Source organism: Corapipo altera, unplaced genomic scaffold, assembly GCF_003945725.1.
Source record: "Corapipo altera isolate COAL_440 unplaced genomic scaffold, ASM394572v1 61479, whole genome shotgun sequence".
NCBI lineage: Eukaryota > Metazoa > Chordata > Aves > Passeriformes > Pipridae > Corapipo > Corapipo altera.
In genome coordinates, this window is record NW_020885134.1 from 28,863 (window position 1) to 48,806 (window position 19,944).

Here is a 19,944-nt window from a genome sequence, read left to right on the forward strand (position 1 = left end):
GAAGGAGAAGGAGAAGGAGAAGGAGAAGGAGAAGGAGAAGGAGAAGGGAGAGAGAGCCTTGGTGGGCACCTGGCAGCCAAAAGCCAACCCCCAGCCCTGAGAGCCACAGCTGAGCCCAGCACAAAAGCTCCTTTAGGTCTGGAGGTTCTTTGCAGCAGCTTTTTAGCAGAGCTGCCAGATGGGCCATCAAAGGGGATGCTCAGCTGGGTCTGAAACCTGGGTTATCCTTGTCAGTCTTGGTTCTGTAGGATAAGAAAGAACTATAGAATCCTAAATAGTTTGAGTCAGATGGGACTTTTACAGGTCATCTAGTCCAACCCCCCGTAATGAACAGGGACATGTTCAACTAGATCAGGTTGCTCACAGCCCTTTCTAACTTGGCCTTGAATGTTTCCAAGGGTGGGGCATCTATGACCTCTCTGGGTGACCCGTGCCAATGTTTCACCACCCTCAGTGTAAAAAATTTCTTTCTTTATATCAAGTTCAAATCTGCTCTTTTATAGTTGAAAAACATTATCACTTGTCTTATTACAAGTAAGTCTGTCCCCACCCTTCTTATAAGTATGATCTCAGGAGCTCCTGACAAGCCTTGACCAAACCAGCTGAAGAGCCCCTGGACTGGACCAGGGGTGTGGGGAAGTGTCCCTGAACTGGACCAGGTGCTCCTGGATGATACAGCTGGGAACAATCCAGAGTGGAAAAACTGGGGAACACAGGATAATCAGTCATCCCCTGAAAGGCTTGGAATATTCCCTGCCTGAATCGCGACCCAAATGGAACAGTTTAGATGCAATTCTCAAATATTTTGGAACCTCCAGTCATTCCTGACACTAGGATGGAAATTCAGCAGATAACTAAAGCCAGTCCCCTTGGGAGCCCACAACCAGCGGGGCTGAGGGAGGCCCTGGCAGCTCCCCAGCACCTCCCTCTCAGTGGGACACCTCTGGCAGCCTCTCCCAGCTCGGGAACCCTCCAGTTTGCAACACTCCAAAGACCCTCGCTGATGCCCAGGACAATTCTGATCCCCCTCAACAAACACTCCTCCAGCTCTGACCCTTGTCTGTTGGGAAACACAAAGGGATTTGGGGGAGTGTTTCCCTGACAACAAAGAGAATTTTGGAGAGGGACCTTTGCACACCCAGCTCTTGATGTGTCCACACATATCTGCCTGGGTGTGGATGTGAATTGACTGTGGTGGGAATGTTGTTATTGTGAATCTATAATTCAGTCACTGTTATAATTGTAGCAAATGCTATTGAATCACTTGAAAACTGCTCAACTGGTCAATGATTAAGTGCTACTAATCTCTTTTGCCCCCCTTGTTTTGGATCCAAATCCTTTGCACCCTGACCCTCTTGCAACCCAAGGGTCTGTGTAAATCATTCCCTTTCATAAAAGTATATATATTTTTCGTGACATCCACTTTAAAATCTTCCTGCTTAGCTAAACTACAAAACAACTCCAATTTGTTGTTGACGTCTTGAAGACAATTAAAGAAAGAAAAATAATTTGGTTTTCAGTGTTTTAATGGGTCCCACAGTGTGTTTGGAGCTGCATCAGCTGTCAGTCCAAGATGGGCCATGGCAGAACTGGCGAGGCTGGGGGATGAGGAGCAAGGTTGATCATCCAGGGTCAGTGTGGATCTCCTGAGGAGACACTCAGCATCAAGATCACTTGGAGAACACCTCTATCACCTCTTCTCTGAACTAAAAAATGTCCATAATTGAATTAAAACAAAAAAAGTACAAACTTGGAAGACTTGTTTTGCAATTGCCTTGAAGACAATTAAAGGAAGACAAAGAGATCCTGAGGGATTTCTGGAATTTAATGAGCCCCACGGTGTGTTTGCAGCCCAGCCCATGATCCTGAGGTACTAAGAGAAGATTGAAGCAGCTGCTGAAGAAGTCAGAAGCCAAACTGCAAGTGCCTTGAAGCATTGCTGGGCCCCACTGAGGGCAGGCACTGACAAAGCCTCCCCAGGGACTCCTTGGAGCAGCTCCTTGGAGGCCAGGAGTGCAGGCAGACAAAGGCTCTGGGCAGGCCCCTGCAATGCTGAGCAAAGCCTGCCTTGGTTTTGTGGAGCACAAAGGCCAAGGTCTGAGCCCCAGGCCCTGGTCCAGCAGATCCTCTCCCTCCCAGCTGGCTCAGGGCTGTTTGGGGGGCAGTGGGATGGGAGGGGGAGGAACAACAAAGGCCCAAAACTGGGCAACCCCTGCCAGGCTCCTGAGGGAGGGGCGAGGCAGAAACCAAGTGCAGAACCTGCCAGGCAAGTTGCTTGTGGTGGCCTGAGTGGCAGAGGCAGCTGCCAGAGGCAAGGGGACAAAGGCCTGTGTGCCTTTGGGCCTTGCAGCCCTACCAGAGCCCTTGGCCATCTCTCCTGCAGGCTGTCCTGCCCTGGCCCTGCTGCTCCTCTGGCCTTGCAGGCTGCACACACCCCTCCTGCTTTCCCACCCCGTCCCAGCAGCATTTCTAGACCCTCCCTGATGTCTCTGCACCAGCTCTGGCTGTTCCCTGGAGCACAAAGCCATGGGCTGATCCTGACTCCTTCTGGGTGACCTCTTGCAGCACAAGGGTCCTCATTGAGTGACATTTCTTTTTCCTCACCTTCAGTCTGAACCTTCCATGCTACTCATTGTGGAGATTTCATTCTATTTCCAATAAGGAGAAAAGCTCCATCCTGTCTGATCTCCTCTAGTTCCTCTCCAGTTATTCCTCATTCCTCACACCCAGACAGACCAGTCCAGATGTGGTGACCCCAGGGTTGAGTCCAGAGGGGTGACAACTCCCTTCCCTGGTGCCCACACCCCCCCCAAGGCAGCCCCATGTACAGTTGGCCTTAAATCAAGGGGCCATTCTGATTCTTTTTAAAGTCATGGAATCAAGTGGCACCGTGACACTGCAGGGCCTCACGGAATGAAAGGAATGCAGGGACACTGTGGAATCTCATGGAACCAAGGGACCATTGTGACATGCGGGGTCTCTTTGAAACAAACGGAACCCTGAGACATCTCAGAACCTCCTGGAACCAAGGGGCCACTGTGCCTCCCCAGAACTCCATGGAATCAAGCAGAGCCGCTGCCTCCCCCACCTTGCTGTACGGACCGGAGTTGCCGGCTGTGCCCCGCTTGGACACCTCTGGAGTCAGCGTGTTCTTGGGCAGCACAACTGATCTCAGACCAGAGAGTTTTCTAGATTTTGCTTTGCCGTCTTTTTCCCCTGGTTTTATTTTTGTTCTTTGTTCCCCTGGATGTAAAAGGGGAAGGGAAGCACGTGCTGATTATAGGTGTTCAGGACAGGAGGAAAGATGATGTGATTTCTCTCTCTGTTGTTGGTTTGATCAATTCTGTTGGTATTGCTGTTTTTACTGTTATATTGTCAGTAAACTGTTGTTTTTCCACTTATACTAACCTTGTATTTTGACTCCTTGTACTGGTGAGGAATAAAAGGGGAACGAGTTCATATTGTTGGAGTTTCTACCCCAATATTTGTCTTGAAATCAAGATAGGTTGCTCAAGGGCTCCTGAAATTTGGCATCATCCACAAAGGACTTGAAAATGTATTGTGTCCCATTATATAGAGAGATCTTCTGCATTGGTGTTCAAGGGCTGGTCACTGAGGGATTTCATCAGGAAGTTGCTGCCAAGAGGGCTTTGCAACATGGATTTTATTTGACCCTCTTCATTCAGCCAACTTCCCACCCACCACATCTTCCACTTCTTCAGTCCAGCTCTCACCAGTCTGGCCATAAAGAGACCACAGGACACCATGTCAAGGGCCTTGATAAAGTCTAGGTACACAACATCCTCTTCTTTTCCCTCCCACAAGGGGTTCTGCAATCCTTGCCTTGTTCTTCCCATGCCTGGGAATGGCTGCAGGAAGACTTGCCCTATCCCCTTCCCTGCTGAGTCTGAGCAGCCTGGAACTCTGCCAACCCTCTTTGCTGCCCTGTTTGCAGACTGCTTCCATGTCTGCCTTTACCAAGGCCCCAGGAAGCTCTGGGATGGCTCTGGCCTTTCCAAGGGTTTGGGAGAGGTCTCCCAGTGACACTGCCCAGCCTCCTCAATATCCCTGACACCAAAACCTTTTCTATAGCCCACACTTCCAGAGGAGTGCCCAGGACACAACACAGGTTGTCCTGGTGGTTCTGGACAATGAGAAGGGATTTCTTCCTAGAGACCAACCCCTCCAATTGGATTTGAGTGCAGCTGAAAGGTTTGCTCAACATTTTCCCCGGTGCCTCCCTGCCCTGAAGGTTTGTGGCCATCAGACTGGAGCTGAGGGGGTTGGGCAGGTGCCTGAGGAGGGGGTAGAACAAGGACTGTGTCCAACTGTGCCAGGAGGGCTGTGCTGGGCAGGGATGAGGAGGCTGCAGAAAACAGTGGCACTGGGGAGGTGAGAGGAGCAGGTGGAGAGACCTTGTGCCTGCCCACACTGGGCAGGAGTTGTCCCAGGATGGCAGCTCTGAAGCACTCCCAGGATGCCCCTGTGAACAGGAGGGCAAGACTGGATCTGAAAATGAAACCTGGAAAGCAGAGAGCAGGAGTGTCATGGTGTCACTGCAGGAGAGTTCCAGCCCTGGAGCAAGGTCACAGAAGAAGGTACCCAGTGCATGTAGTGCCCTCAGAAGATCCCACAGCATCCTGGAGATGCTGGAAGGGAGCCCAGCTCTGCTTCACAAGTTCCCAGGGCCTGTCCCTGCCTGTGCTCCAAGGGCTTCCAGCCCCCAGGACTGTGCTCAGAGAGCACTCAGGCCTTACAGCGAGAAAGGGGCTCAGGAGGACAGTGTGGAAGTGGCAAGAGAGCAGCTCTGGAAAGACCAAGCACTGCTGCTCCCTGGCAGTGCAGCTGGGCTGGGATTATTGTCCCCTTTCACTTTGCAAATACACCTGTCCTGCAGTGTGCTGTCCTTTAGGAACATCTGAGAAGAAGGGTCTTGGACAAAGAAGGCACTGCAGGGTCCTTTATTTTGTTTAAATACTCAAAGAGCACAGTTCATCATTTATACATGTCTGGGTCACATTCCGTGGGTAGACACTAAATTAGAAGACAGATGCATAATAACATTTAATTGCACAGAAAATTATTGCAAAAAGAACACAATGACCTCCACAAAAAAACTGAGCAGGAAGGCTGGGCTACTAAAGAGTCTCATTCTGAATGCTACACACCAGAAAACAGGCACTTTATTGCTCCTGAAAAGCATCCAGTCATCGTTTTCCTCAGGGCATCCTTGAGCTCCTGGTTCCTCAGGCTGTAGATGAAGGGGTTCAGTGCTGGAGGCACCACCGAGTACAGAACTGAAAGGGCCAGATCCGGGGATGGGGAGGAGATGGAGGGGGGCTTCAGGTGAGAAAATATGCCAGTGCTGAGGAACAGGGAGACCAAGGTGAGGTGACGGAGGCACGTGGAAAAGGCTTTGTGCCTTCCCTGCTCAGAGGGAATCCTCAGCACAGCCCTGAAGATCTGCACATAGGAGAAAACGATGAAAATGAAACAAGCAAGTGATGAACTGGCAGTAGCCAGAAGAAGGCAATTTCCTTGCGGTAGTCTGAGTGTGAGCAGGAGAGTTTGAGGATGTGTGGGATTTCACAGAAGAACTGGCCCAGGGCATTGCTCTGGCACAGGGGCAGGGAAAATGTATTGGCTGTGTGCAGCAGAGCAATGAGAAACCCAGTGGCCCAGGCAGCTGCTGCCATGTGGGCACAAGCTCTGCTGCCCAGGAGGGTCCCATAGTGCAGGGGTTTGCAGATGGCAACGTAGCGGTCGTAGCACATGATGCTGAGAAAAAAATACTCTGCTGAGATGAAAAACAGAAAGAAAAAGGCCTGTGCAGCATATCCCATGTAGGAGATGGTTGTGGTGTTACGGAGGGAGTTGTCCATGGCTTTGGGGACAGTGGTGCAGATGCAGCCCAGGTCTGTGAGGGAGAGGTTGAGCAGGAAGAAGCCCATGGGGGTGTGCAGGTGGTGGTCACAGGCTACGGCGCTGAGGATGAGGCCATTGGCCAGGAGGGCAGCCAGGGAGATGGCCAGGAAGAGCCAGAAGTGCAAGAGCTGCAGCTCCTGCCTGTCTGCGAATGGCAGGAGGAAGAACTGGGGCATGGAGCTGCTGTTGGACATTTGTTGCCTCTGGATGTGGGGCACTGTTTAAGTAGGAAATAACAGTGACAAGTTAGTGCAGAACATTCTAAGAAAAATCAAAGCCGCTTTCCAACACCCCTCTCACTGCTCCATTCGTTTTCCTTTTCTAGGAGTCTCTCCTCCAGCTCCATGGCTGGAACCCTGTTTGGGGCTCACTGCATCTTCCATGAGGAGCAGACCCTCTGCCCACTGGTTGTGAAGGGTCAGTCCTGCTCTGCACCGGTGGGGTCATGGGCATGGTGGGCACAGGGGCCTGTCCTGGTGTTCAGCTGTGTCAGATGAAACTGCTCCCAGTGCAAAAGGGCTTGTCAGCATCGGCACTCCCAGTTTCTGAGAAAAACCAGGACAGCAGAAGGCAGTGTCACAGCTTTGTTTTGTTTGGGTTTGTTTTGTTGGTTTTTTTTTTCTACTCCCTCATCTCTGCTGAGGAGTGTTCCTGGATGTCAGAACCCCTCAGTACTACTGATGCACTCAGGGAGAACAGAGCAGGTCCTGCCAGGCAGGAGGATTGTCTGGGGCTTAGTACAGATTGAGGCGAGCTGCTCTGTCCCTCTCTCTTGTTCCCAACTGCCCTGGCTTTGCTCCTTCCTGAGATGGAGACTGATCACACTCCCTTTTGGGTCTGAAAAGCCACCAGACACTGTTGAGAGCAGAGGGATCCATCCCACACCCCTCAATGTCCCAGCCTGTCTCAAGGGCTCAGCACCCCACTTGGAGCCAAGGACACCCATGGCTCATCTCCCCAACCCAAGAGCCTCTCCTGGCATGGGCACAGCATCTCTGCCCCTCTCCACTGGGGCTTTCAGAGAACACAGCTGTGCTGGGAGGATGATTTGCATTCTCGAGGGCAGCTCCCAGCTTGGAAGGACACCTCAGAAAAGAACCAAGTGTCCTAATAACGGGGTCTGATTGAGGGAAAAGAGTTCCTTATCCAGGCCCACAGACTTCACTGCCCACACCCCACAGGGCAGAGGACAAGTGGAATGTCTGATTCCCAGGGACACACCTGCTGAGGGGAATCCCAGGATCAGTGTTGGACTGTGTAGTTTGAACTCCCCTCCCCAGTGAGCCTGAGTGAGAGAAGGAGGGAACAACCTCAGGACCAGGGGCAAGCTGAGAACCAAGGAAATGCACAGGGAGGGTCCAGCTGGGAGAGGCCAGGGCAGAGCCCACTGGGCACTCAGGGCAGCCTCACCCTGAGCCAGCTGTGCCACCTCCCAGACACCAACAGTGCCAGGAAGTTGTTCTCAGCCCTGGGCAGCTCCTCAGAGTTCTCTCTGAAACTCAAATCACCAGGCATGTGGCTTGAGAGCTTGAGAGAAATCCCTCCTTGGACGTTCCCCTTGAAGTATCCCCTGGAAAATATGCTGGGGTGCTCTGGTTCTGTGAACAGCCCTGACCCATGAAACTCTCACTGGATAGCAGAAGAAACCTGCCCTGCCCTGCCAGGCTTTGCTCTTTCCACCCCCAGCCTCTGCCCAGCCCTGAGGGAGCTCCCCAGCCCAGTTGAGAGCTGCCCCTGGCAGTGGCAGAGCTCCTGCCCCTGGCAGTGGCAGAGCTCCTGCCCCGGCACAGCCCTGGGCTGCAGGACCCTGCTCTGCAGGACAGCTTGGGGCAGCCTGGGTGGCACAGCCCGGCTTCACAACCCTGCAGCCATCCCTGGGAGAAGGGAATCCTTCTGGGATGTGCCTGGGATGGTGCAGCAGGGAGTGGGATGTGCCAGCGTTAGGAGATCTTTGCACCAACTGCAGACACATTGCCCTTCATGCTGACTCACCGTGAGGAAGCCTGGAAAGATTTGTCCTCCAGTGGATCTTCCTCTCGACTTCCCTCCCAGCCCAGGCAGTGTGCAACCTCTCTCTGCCTTGCTTTTCTTCCTTCGGTGCTGCAGGTAGTGCCCTCAGCCCTGCTGGGCTGTGCAGAGGAGCTGCTCCTGGGCAGAGCTGTTTCTTTGAAACTCTTCTTGCTTGCCAGGAGCTCCCTGTGTGCCAGGAGCCCGGCCCAGCTCAGCAGCACAGCAACAGCCCCGAGCATTTAGTGACCCTCAGGGGGATTGGTGTTGTTTACATGACACTCAGTCCTTGAGAGGAAGTTCAAACAACTTCTCAAGAAGTCAAAATGAGTTTGAAATACTGAAGTTTCTTGTACTGAGTCCCACTGAAGGACATGACTGTGAAAGTGTCCCTAGATTCCAGTTGGAACAGAAAACTGCAGACAGTGATGACAAGGATGGACAAGCAAGGGAAAGGTGGCTCTAATGCGGAATAAACTTTGACTTGTTTCTTTAATCCAAAGGGCCAAGGCCTGACCCCCAGCCCCTGGGAAGGCAGATCCTGCCCCTGCCTCATTCCTCAGGGCTCTTCCTGGGGCACTGGGATGTGGGATGTGCAATGCCAAGGGCAGGACCATGGGATGGCACCTGCCAGGCTGCTGAGCAGGGACAAGGAGGCCATGAGGCCCCAGGGCTGCAAGGACCACTCCCCTCCTCCTGGCATCAGGGGCACAGACAGCAGCCATGGCCAAAGGCCTGCAGAAGGTGGCTGTGTCAGGGCCTTTCAGTTTCTCCCCATCCCTGTCTCCTCTCCAGCCCAGGCTGTCCTACGGTGTCCATGCCCTGCCCCTTTCCCTGCAGGCTGTCGTCATCCCACTGGCTGCCCCACCTGGCTGGCACCTTCCTGCACTGACATCTCTGTGCCCTCCTTGGCTCCTCCTGCACACACAAAGACTTGGGCTCACCCAGACTTCTTCTGGGTGATGTGTTGCACCACATCACTGCCCTTGGAGTAAAATTCTTTTTTCCTCATACCAGCCTGGGCCTCCCCAGCTGCACTTGGCATTAATTGTTTCTTTCTCATGCTGTTTTGTGCTATGACAAAAGCATCCACCCTCTCTGAAGTGACTCTTCAAGCACTCCCAGGGTTATTCTCTGCTGTCCTCTGTCTGCACACCACTGAACCCACCACTCCTTTGCCCCTGTAGAGTGGTCATATCCTTGAGACCTCCAAACCCCTTTCTGGGACATCTCTGAGCACTCTCCAAGGTGTCTGCAGATGAAAACATGGTCTAAGATAGTCATAGGGATATCTTTTACCAAGGCCTGTAGTGTCAGAACATGGGGCAATGACTTTGAACTGAAATAGGGGAGCTTTATTTTGGATAAAATGAAGACATACTTACCAGTGGGGCTGGCAAGAACTGCAACAGAAGAGGATGTCCCATCCCTGAATCTGTCCAAGGTCAGGAACTTTGAACAGCCTCAATTAGTGAAGATGTCACTCTCCATGTCCAGGGACTTGGACCACATGAGCTTCTATGTCCCTTCCAAACCAAACCATTCTGTGATTCTTTGACTCCCAAACTCCTTCTCCAAAGAATTTCTGTTGCTAGGGCATGAATTACCATGTTTTTGGAGAAGCCATTGCAAACCCAAAAGGTAAAAAATCAATTTAAATAAAGTTCAAACATCTCTGTGTGAAAGTTTCACCAAATGGATCAATGGCAGAGCCTCCTAGGATGACCTTGCCAGTTGAAGATGGGGGATTCTGTTTGGGGTGTGAGTCTTATGATGGGCAACAAGAAAGCACATTTGGGGACTGTGCAAGACTTGTTGTGGGATCTCTAGGGAAGAACCAAAGGAAGGGAAATGGTGGGATCATGGTGGTTTGTGAAGGAACAAGTGTGAGAAAGCAGAGAGAAAAGGGATGAAAAAGCTGATCATGGTAAACAGGAGGATGCTCAAGACACTTCCCAGGCCATGCCCTGACACTGATCCCCACACCTTGTCCCTTTTTCTTAATAACTCCATTGCCAAGAAGTTTCTGTGGGGAGGGACCTCTCTGCTCCTGGCACAGACTGTGGCCCAAGTTCCAGCCCCTGCAGCAGGAACCACAAATAGTCAGGTCTTGTGTTCTTTGGGGGACCAGACTCTGCCCACACTGGGGTGTGTGTGTGTGTGTTGGAAGCACAAAAGAGTGAAGCAAATGCAAAGCTAAACACACAGTGTAGTCTGACTTTGTCCCTAAGTGAGGGATGAGAATTGGACACAACATGTGCAGGGACAGATGGAGGGGTTTGTCCCCCTGGCCCTGCCCAGAAGGGACACCTTTCAGGAAGGGTTGTGGCCTTGGCTGTGCTGAGTGTTGAGCCGGGCAATGCAGCTTGGGATTGCAGTGGCACTGTCAGGGCTCTGCAGAGCTCCTGGCAGTTCATGCATTTGTCCCCAGCAATGCCAGAGAACTGCAGGGGTTGCAGTCAATCCCTTGTGCTCTTTGGGACCCCGACTGGCTCTGCTGAATGTCAGCAGGCCTGGAGTTCCCAGACTGTTCCTGCATCCAGTGTCGGGCCTACAGTGACGTTTCTGCAGCATTAAATTGGTGCAGTGGCAGGATGGCCATGGATCCATTCCTGCAGAAACACAATGGTGCTCCATCCCAGGCAGGGATAGAATGGGCCCACAAATGTTGGAAGAATAAGAACCAGAGAGTTTTGGTCCTGTAGAATCCCATGGAACCAAAAGAACCCTGAGACATAGTGGAACCTCATGGAATGAAGGGGACATTGTGACCCTGCAGCACCTCATGGAACCAAAGGGAGTCTGGGATGTGGCAGGGCCTGACGGAAACAAGGGAACCTCTTGGGAACAAAGGGACCCCGGGACACTGCCAAAACTCAGGGAGACAAGGGAACCCCAGGACACTGTGGAATCTCATGGAATCAAGGGACCGTTGGAATACACTGGGGCCTCCTGGAACCAAAGGGAACATGGGACACTGTGGAACCTCATGGAATCAAAAGGACCTTGGGACTTTGTGGAACATCAGGGAATCAAGGGGCCAGTGTGACATCACAGAACCTTTTGGAACCAAAGGGAACCAATGGGACACTGCAGAATCTCATGGAATCAAGGGTTCATTGTGACCTTGTGGAACCTCACAGAATCCAGGGGCCATTCTGATTCCGCAAGGCCTTCTGGAGTCAAAGGGACCATTGTGACACTGTGGAACCTCATGGAATCAAGGGTCCATTGTGACATTGGGGAAAATGATGGAATCAAGGAGCCATTGTCCCACTGCGGAGCCTCAAGGAATACAGGATTCAATCTTTGCCTCAGATTTTGTCAACAAATTAAATTTAAGGAATTACAGAAGTGGGACTGAATCACTTTTGTCCCATAGGTTTTAATGATTGGCCAAATGACAGTATTTATATAAAGTGAATCATTTATTGTTACAAATGATCAGACAAAAGATCTAAATCAGAATTATTTACTACACAGTGTAAAAGCTAAAACTACTGGTAGTATGGTATAAGATAGGATAGTGCATGAAACGGAAGCAATTATCAAAGTAATTATATTAAAGGTAGCCAAAAGAAATAAATATTAAGTAGAGTTCTGATGTAACTCACCCAGACCAACGATTGTGGGGAGATTTCTTTTGCTCAACCTTGAGGAGTGTCCTTGGAGGGCGTCCCCACCCAAGGCAGGAATCTCCACACATCTACCCCAAGAAGGGTTGTGTTAGAAGAACCTGCCTGTATGAAAGGAGACTGGACTTCTCTAGTAGGAAGTGATTGACTGCTCCTCACAAATGGACAGGTCAGTTACCAGCTTCTCTGTCCCATCCAACTTCCAAAAGCAGGATGTGTGTTTGCAGTTGGGTGAACCAGGCTGGTTTGAGCATCATTCAACACCAAAACCATTCCCATGGTGCCACAGGTAACTCTCAGATCTCACAGACAGCTTGCAGGAGAGCCGGCACTGTTGGCATTGTCTGATGGGATTTTAGGCCTTATCAGGGTAGGCCCTCCTGCCACCCGGGCAGAGAGGTTGGCTGTGAAAGTCCATCCTGGAGATGCATAGGGAGCCAAGAGTTGGGCTGCTAAGTGACATCCAACAATGGACAGGGGGATGGGACTGAGCAGATGAAAGTGTCTCAGGTAGAGCACCTGGCACTTGACCTTGTTGAACCTCCTCCAAGTGGCCTGGACCCATGGATCCAGCCTGTCCAGATCCCTCTGCAGAGCCTTCCTGCCCTCCAGCACATCAACACTCCCCCCCAGCTTGGTGTCCTCTGGGAACTGCCTGAGGCTGCACTCCATCCCCTTGTGCAGATCATTGAGAAAGAGATTGAAGTGCCCTGAGCCCAGTGCTGAGCCCTGGGAACACCACTGGATGGAACTCCATTGCCCACCACTCCTTGGGCCTGGCCATCCACACACATGTTTGCCCAGTGAACAGATGCTGCAAAATGTGTTTGATAAAGTTCCTGTAACCCCAGAATACTGGGATGAGTTCAGATTTCACTCTGCACAATAGAGTATTTAATTAATTTTCTCTCTTTTCCTCCCACTGTGGACTGAGGGATCTTGTGACTTCAGCATGTGACTGACTCACTGTGTGCAAAGGGCAAATATGGACAGAATCCAGGGCAGGGAGTGTTTGGGGGATCTTGGGATCTGTGCTTGACAGAGAAGGTGTTTGCCATTGGTCTAAGACTACTGTTCAAAGTGGACTCAGTGGAGGCAGGGTGGACTTAACATACAGCAGGGGAAAGACTTTTGGTTTTTACTGAGCTGTGCCTTCCTCTGGCTTTTTTTTGCTGGCAATAAATGAACATCCCTCTGTGTCTTGGGCAGCTCTTTCTCCAAGCCAAGCAGGTGGGAGTTGGTGCCAAGGAGCTGAAACCTGCAGGTCCAGCCTTGAGTGGAGAAAGCTCAGATTTGCCCAAGGCTGCTTTGAGTCCCAGGGGTTTGATGAGGGAATGGTGGGGTGGGGATAGGCATAAAGTCTGATGGATTGTCAGACATAAAGAGTCCTAATTTTCGTATCTATTCAGACTGAATTAGGAGGTACCCAGGATCACTATCAAATTGAGATTGCTGATATCAATGTAAAAACAGAAAAAAAGTAAACAGGCCACAAAAAAGACATCTTTTCTCATGGTTTTGTTAATACAATATATTGACTTGGAATGCACTTCTGAGATCTGTCTAATTAACCACAAAAGAATTGAAGACTTACAAGTAAATTATTCTCAGGGGCTTGTCTGGTTAAGATGCCATCAGTGAGAAGAGAGTGTGGAGGAATGAGCAGACAAGGAGACTGTCCCTGGGGCTGGGGAAGCAGGAACTCAGAGTCACTGGTTACGGGTGGCAAAAGGACTGTAGAATATGGAGTATTAGTTCATTTCAATACTTGCCCGGAATAAAGACAAGTACAACAGACATTCAAACACTAAAAAAAAAATAAAAATTTTTTATTGCAGTGAGAATAAAAAAATCTACTAGCAAAGCGAATCAAAAGCTAAAAGAGAATACAGAATACATTATCGGTTGGCATTCATACAATAATACAGACAGCTTTTATTACAGTATTAGCTAGTAAAAAGGGAATTAAAGGGATACCAAAAAAGGATATAAAACATTTGCTTTCTCGGTTCCTTCCTCTCAATAAACTGTGCTTACCCACACAGACAGGCCAGGGCTGTCAGGATCTGCAGCAGCTGGTCGGTGCCCATGCTTAGCGGGCGTCCCCATGGAACAACAGAGTCTCCGTGGCAGGATGAGGATCACTCACCCCAGCAGTCCTGACACCCCATTTTATCAGCTCCACATTACACCACGTAGGGCCAGTACCCAGTATAAGGTGATGCCTGAATGGCAGCCAAACCCCGCCTGTTCATCACCTGAGAGCAACAGTCTGTGCCTGCCCTGCTGTAGGGCAAGGGGCCAGCGACCCCTGCCCACAGAATCTGCCTCTCACCATCATCTTTCTCACCATTGTGTTTCAAGGGTATTTGTGTCCACCTTGCAGTATGGGGCCAAGCCAAGGAGGAACTCAGCTCTGATCATGGGGCACATCTCGTTGACTTGCTAAAAAACACAATGGACCTTTCAGTTCACTTGTGCCATAAAGTTACATTGTACAATACTCTGGTTGGTTTCACATCCTAATATAGTTTCTTTCTCACACCTCTATGCTCCATTGATCATCTAATTCAAAAGTACCCCCCTTACAGCATTGCAGCTCCACGTTGCTTGATTTAATGAAGGTGTTGCTTGATTTAATGAAGGTATTGTTTGATTTAATGAAGACAGGTTCTTTGTTCATCTTGGGAGCATTAAAAGTTGTCCATCCTGAATTCATGTTTGGCTGGAATTCTGGAGCTGATACTTTTAACTCAATGCTGGTGTTGCAAACAGCCTGGTTCTATGATTTTTTCCTTTCAGCTGCAAGCAAGCTTTTCCTCTGCCCAGTTACATCTAATACATTGTCTGTGGTTTTTTCCGGTAGGGACAGGGGTGGTTTCTGGATTAACAGTTCCCTGGAAATAACAAACTCTTTGTTTCCAGGTGTCCTGCAGGAAACCAGGTTTTTTGGTATCGATTTGATATTTGAACAACTGGAAATAGCCCTGAAGGTAATTTGTTTGGAGACCTGAATGCACCTGCCCTGCTCTTGCAGGGGATGTGTAATTTAGTGCTGTCTGTGTCAGCTGTTGAACAACATTCCCAACAGGATTCGCAGCCAGCTGAGGATCACTCTCCCACCTCTCAGAAGGAGTTTGTCCAGTTCCTGCTGGCAACACCCCCCAAGTCCGAGCTGCGCTGTCAGGTGAGAACACATTTCTCTTTCTAACAAAATTCTGGGAATTTCTTCCCAACCTCTCTTCTAAACCTCCCTCTTTTATATTAAAACCACTGCCCCTTGTGCTGTCCCTCTCTGGAGTGTTGGTGTCTGGTGCTGGAATGTGGCAACGTGAAATGCAAACAATGTGTTCTCTTGAACTGAGTTTGGATTCTGAGCTGTGGCACAGTGACCTTGACTTGGAATTCCAGGGTGCTTTGGGCTGCATTCCTGCTTTAGGGGGGAAGCTTTCCTGGAGGAGCAATTTGCTTAAATGTAAAATGAACCAAGGACAATTTTTGAGAGCTTTGCATTTAGATTTCATTAGTCTGAAGTAGCAGAATAAATGGTCTTGTGTGTATTTGTCTGTATAGAATCATGGACTGGTTTGGGTTGGAAGGGACCTTAAAGGTCTTCTCATTCCATCCCCTGCCATGGGCAGGGACACCTTCCACTAGAGCAGGTTGATCCAAGCTGTCCTTGGACACTTGCAGGGATCCAGGGGCAGCCACAGCTTCTCTGGGAATTCCATCCCTGCCCCTCCCCACCCTCCCAGGGAAGGATTTCTTCCCAGTCTCCCATCTAACCCTGCCCTCTTTCAGTCTAAAAACCATTGCCCCTTGTCCTGTCCCTCCAGGCCCATATCAAAAGTCTCTCTTCCTGGTGGGGTGTCTTCAGCTCCTCCCAGGACCTGTGTGTGTCTGTATCTATCTTGTATCCGTGTATATTTATAGACTGGAGGTGTTTTCCAACATGGTTGATTCTGTGATTCTGTGATTCCCATTCCTGTGGCAGCACATGCTTGAGGCTCTATCCATAGGGTGTTAGAGATGTCTGTCCATATCTATCTCCAAGGTTAGTGTGTAAATGTGTGGTGTTAGCAAAGCAGGCTAAGTTCTGGGATGGTTGTAGAAGGAGAAAGAAGGCTAAAGCTCCAGTGCAAGCAGGCAGCCCTCAGCTTGCACATCATGTCCCCTCCCTGCAGGTTCCTGTCCTTGAGCCCAGGCCCTGAGGTGAGGCTGAGAATAAGTGCAAGGCAGAGGTGCTGCTGAGGAAGGAGAGCGCCGTGGTGGGGAAGAAGACAAAACTGTGTTTGCCCATCCCCGAGAAGGTGGTGTCTCCATCCCCTGTGTGCCAGGTGAGCTGGGGCTTTGCTGCAGAGCTGCGGGCGCTGATTTGAGCGGCTGCAAGTGCTGAGATGGTGGCACCCAGGAACACAAACTGTGCCTGGCCACAGAGCCTGCAAGGAGGAGCAGAGAGAGCCGTGGCAGTGTGGTGGGCCAGGTTGTCTGTGTGCCTTCCCCTGCAGGCCCTGTCTGTCCCTGCTGGGCCCCTGTCCATCCCCATCAGGGCCCTGCCTGTCCCCCCCGTGCTGAGCTCCCCCCAAGAAGTGCCGTGGAGCTGAAGCTGCTGCCATACTCCCCTGCAGCCGGGGGTGCCCAGGGCCGGGGGCAGCCGGGGGTGTTGGTACCAGGCAGTGCTGGGGCTGAGCAGAGCACGAGGCCTCTTGCAGAGCCCTGGAGCAGCCTCCCACTTGTCAGGCCTGCCCTGGTGGGGTGACATTGTCCCCTCCCTAGAGGACACTCCCCCAGAAATCTTCAGGGGGGCCTTTTGTGTCTATTCCTGGTTGCTGATTCCTGCTTGGGACCTGAGGGAGCCTCTGCAATCCCATGCATGGGGCACAATCTCCTCTGCAGAGCTTGACTGCCTGCAGACTTTGCAGGGAAATCTGTGCTGGCAGCCCGAGTATGTCATGACCCCCAGCACTCCCCCCACGATATTTGGGATGAGTTCCCCCTTTCTTGGGCACCCATGTGGGGAGGGTGATTGTTCTCCGGCTGTTGCTGTTGCTGCTCCACCCCTGTCCCTGCCTGAATCCGAAAAATCAGTCCGAGAAACTGCCCAGAGACTTTTGATCTTTTGAGCAGCAAAGGTATTTATTAGCAGCGCTGGGAGCAAGCCAGCTATTGCTGGAAAAACTTGCTCAATGGCTCCTCAGAGAATCGACACTTTTATACAATTTTCAGATGTGATTAAATGCATATTCAAACAATTACAACATCTATCAATACATATTAATAATAGGCAGAGTATAGGCGGATTTTGGGGCGGTGCTTCTCTTGGCACCCCATTTGGAGGGGTCATTCCCATCTTCCTCCATGGGGCAGAGGGCTTCAACTCATCTTCCTCAGCTTGACCCTTCTCTCTTTCTATTGTTCTTGACCCGCTCACTGAAGCTTGGAAAAGGCCCTGGCTCCAGGCCTATTTCTCCTATTCAAATGTCTACCTGATCCTGCTGTATTTCTAATTTATTGCTTCTAGGCCTATTACATGTTCTTGTACTTTTTTCTTAAGCTTTGGTGCAGTAAGCAGAACAGAACGAGCACAGATCGTTTTGAATGTTGGTAACGTGTTTTCAGGCCCAAATTTCTTAGTTAACTCTTTTGGGACTAGCCTCCTGTATCACTTCAGGTGTAGTTGTTGGGGCAGGCTGGGTACTTCTTGGGCAGCAAGACCTTTCTGTGGTGGAACCTTTTGTCTGGCAGGAATCTTCATTTGGATTCAATTTTCCAGGAGATGGGACCGGCCATTGCAGTACAAGGCTGAAAAAAGGGAACAGCAGCCCATTCCACCAGGAAAAAAAGTCTGGAAGCTTTGGTTTCAGGTGTAGTTGATGCAGCCTGGGCACTTCTTGGGCAGCATGAGTTTCCTGTGGTGGCACCTTTTGTCTGGCAGGAATCTTCATTTGGATTGAATTTTCTAGGAAGTGGGACCAACCATTGCAGTGCAGGGCTGAAAAAAGGGAACAGGAGCTCTTTCCACCAGGAAAAAAAGTCAGGATCCTTTGGCTTCAGGTGCAGTTGTTGGGGCAGCCTGGGCACTTCTTGGACAGTAACGAGCTTTCTGTGGTGGCACATTTTGTCTGGCAGGAATCTTCATTTACATTCAATTTTTCAGGAACTTGTACCCGTCATTGCAGCGCAGGGCTGAAAAAAGAGAACAGCAGCCCTTTCCCTAAGGAAAAAAAGTCTGGAATCTTTGGCTTCAGATGTAGTTGTTGGTGAAGCCTGGGTACTTCTTGGGCAGCAAGAACTTTCTATGTTGGAACCTTTTGTCTGGAAGGAATCTTCATTTGGAGTAAATTTTTTAAAAGGTGGCACCGACCATTACAGCGCAGAGCAGAAAAAAGGGAACAGCAGCTCTTTCCACCAGGAAAAAATGTCTGGATCCTTTGGCTTGGATGTGCAGTTGTTGGGGCAGCCTGGGCACTTCTTGGGCAGGAAGACCTTTCTGTTGTGGCACCTTTTGTCTGGCAGGAATCTTCAGTTGGATTCAATTTTTCAGGAGGTGGGACAGGTCATGGCAGCGCAGGAGAGGAAAAAAGGGAACAGCAGCTCTTTCCACAAAGAAAAAAAGTCTGGAAGCTTTGGCTTTGAGGTGCAGTTGTTGGGGCAGCCTGGGCACTTCTTGGGCAACAAAGAGCTTTCTGTGGTGGCACCTTTTGTCTGGCAGGAATCTTCATTTACATTCAATTTTCCAGGAGGTGGGACTGGCCATTACAAAGCAGGGCTGAAAAAAGGGAACAACAACCCATTCCACCAGGAAAAAAAGTCTGGAAGTTTTGGCTTCAGGTGTAGTTGGTTCAGCCTGGGCACTTCTTGGGCAGGAAGACCTTTCTGTGGTGGCACATTTTGTCTGGCAGGAATCTTCATTTGGATTCAATTTTTCAGGAGGTAGGACCGGCCATTGCAGAGAAGGGCTGAAAAAAGGAACAGCAACTCTTTCCACCAGGAAAAAAAGTCTGGAACCTTTGGCTTTGAGGTGCAGTTGTTTGGACAGCCTGGGCACTTCTTGGGCAGCAAAGAGCTTTCTGTGCTGGCACCTTTTGTCAGGCAGGCATCTTCAGTTGGATTCAATTTTCCAGGAGGTGGGACAGACCATTGCAGCGCAGGGTTGAAAAAAGGGAACAGCAGCCCTTTCCACCAGGATAAAAAGTCTGGAAGCTTTGGCTTTGAGGTGCAGTTGTTTGGACAGCCTGGGTACTTCTTGGGCAGCAAAGAGCTTTCTGTGTTGGTACCTTTTGTCTGTCAGGAATCTTCATTTACATTCAATTTTCCAAGAGGTGGGACAGGTCATTGCAGAGAAGGGCAGAAAAAAGGGAACAGGAGCTCTTTCCACCAGGAAAAAAGTCTGGAAGCTTTGTCTTCAAGTGTAGTTGGCGCAGCCTGGTTACTTCTTGGGCAGGAAGAGTTTTCTGTGGTGGTACCTTTTGTCTGGCAGGAATCTTCATTTGGAGTAAATTTTTCAGGAGGTGGGACTGGTTATTGCAGCATAGGGGTGAAAAAAGGGAACATCAGTCCTTTCCCTAAGGAAAAAAAGTCTGGAACCTTTGGCTTGAGGTGTAGTTGTTGTAGACGACGGGATAAAAACACACAACCACAGAATTGATCATAACTTATCCGACTTTATTGCTGCAGGCTTTGTGCTTATAAAGGTTTAATAATTAGCCTCATACATATTACAAAAGCTAAGCTCATCATTGGCTTCTGATTACCTAAAATATATTTGTGCAAATGCTCTGTGAATGCTGTTTTGTTTCATACTCTTATAGTTACTTATTTGCTATTTGTTCTGCTTTCCCATCCGCTTTTATTCTATTCTTCTGTCACGTATGCAGTTTCACAGATACAGTGACCTTCTAATAGTTTTCCCTTACCGTGGGACCAGAGCTACAGCATCTTTCTCGTGTCCTCTTTCTATCAATCAATCTATAGGTTGATTTCTATCAATCAATCTATCTATCTTTCCCCCGTTTTCTTTTGATAATGTCAAAAATACATCATTCATTGCCTTCGTTAGCATGTTCTGTGTATATTTAAAAACACAAGGAACAACGCATAAAGCAGCTAACAATATCAGCAAGAGTGAAATAGCTTGTTTAGTGATTTCAGCGAGCCATGGTTCTAAGCTTAACTTTGCTAACCATTCCCTAATAGGATCCTTTTAGACTTTAAAGTCATCTAAATGACTTTGCATTTCTTTTAGTTTTTGGTAAATGGACTGAGAGTGATCAGAAAGATTCATACAACACATGCCTTAAAACTCTTCACATCCATGCCCCTGAACCAGTAATAGAAAATCTATAGCTGCTCTGTTCTGTAAAACAGCATGTCTTAT

General features: G+C 49.8%; 2 long non-coding RNA genes and 1 pseudogene across 2 annotated transcripts; all 3 read right to left on the reverse strand.

The window, feature by feature from the left end:
• The window catches only part of LOC113960484, a 7,658-nt pseudogene extending 1,539 nt beyond the window's left edge, over positions 1-6,119 (reverse strand).
• A 150-nt stretch (positions 6,120-6,269) lies between these two features.
• On the reverse strand, positions 6,270-17,535 carry LOC113960483. Its single transcript, XR_003532038.1, has 3 exons — positions 17,234-17,535; positions 10,152-10,158; positions 6,270-6,281 (listed from the first exon to the last, which is right to left on the reverse strand). It is a non-coding gene; the product is annotated as an uncharacterized LOC113960483 (long non-coding RNA).
• Positions 17,536-17,886: 351 nt separating this feature from the next.
• On the reverse strand, positions 17,887-19,175 carry LOC113960482. Its single transcript, XR_003532037.1, has 3 exons — positions 19,034-19,175; positions 18,440-18,649; positions 17,887-18,053 (listed from the first exon to the last, which is right to left on the reverse strand). It is a non-coding gene; the product is annotated as an uncharacterized LOC113960482 (long non-coding RNA).
• Between the last annotated feature and the right edge of the window lie 769 nt (positions 19,176-19,944).